Below are 918 nucleotides of genomic sequence, written 5' to 3' on the forward strand. Positions count from 1 at the left end.
CTTCTGGAAACAAACGCTCCTCAAAAGATCCTGAGGATCAGATTTGAGACTCTAAAACATGATTGATGGAGAATCAAGTAAAGCTGAGCTGCTTCAGTCCAGTAAGAGTTCATCTGGAGATATTACTGCAGTTATTCTGACCTTTACTTGATAAAAACCAGTCAAGATCTGACACGAGAAGCTCCAGCTGAAGCCATTACACTAAAAGAGCTTTGACTTGATAAAAAAAGTCTAAAGTATTAATCAATAGGTTGTGTGGTTTTTCACCAAAGTTGTGATCATGTTGATCACTTAGAAGCTGTTTTGCGCATTAAATATTTCTGCATCAAATATTATTCTGTACAGGCTTTAAAGGGTTAAGCAATGGATGCATTGTTACATCATTTGATTAGCTTGTGTCGTTCTAAAACCTGCACTTTTTCACAAAATATCAAACCCATTTGTAATACAGTCTGAATTGAAAGATATGTGGAAGGATGTGTTGTAAACAGCATTTTGTTTACGTATTTATGCATTTGTTTATGCCCTTTCATCAGTAATCAGTTTTTAGCATTTTTTTCACCATTGCATAAATTAAATAGCCAAAATGTGCTTTTTACTGATTTGTCTTGCTTTTCAATTACAAAACAACAATTTAAAAATATTTAACACTGAACATTTTTAACATTCTAGCAGACACTATACCAACAAAGCACAATTCAACTTAAAATGAATAATGTAACAAAGTTCGTAGTCACGGGAAAAAGGAGGCGGGAACCGGCGAACACTTAAACAAAACTTTAATCAAATAAACAAACACAAAACGAAAGTAAAACACAAAATAAACTCCAGGCCTGGTCCTCTCTCGTTCGACACGGTCGTCACTCCTCCCTTTTATCCTTCCGGAGCTCCTCCGTGAGACTCGAGACCGGTGAGTGG

This window comes from Sinocyclocheilus rhinocerous, unplaced genomic scaffold, assembly GCF_001515625.1.
Source record: "Sinocyclocheilus rhinocerous isolate Xijiao unplaced genomic scaffold, SAMN03320098_v1.1 scaffold10161, whole genome shotgun sequence".
Classification (NCBI taxonomy): domain Eukaryota; kingdom Metazoa; phylum Chordata; class Actinopteri; order Cypriniformes; family Cyprinidae; genus Sinocyclocheilus; species Sinocyclocheilus rhinocerous.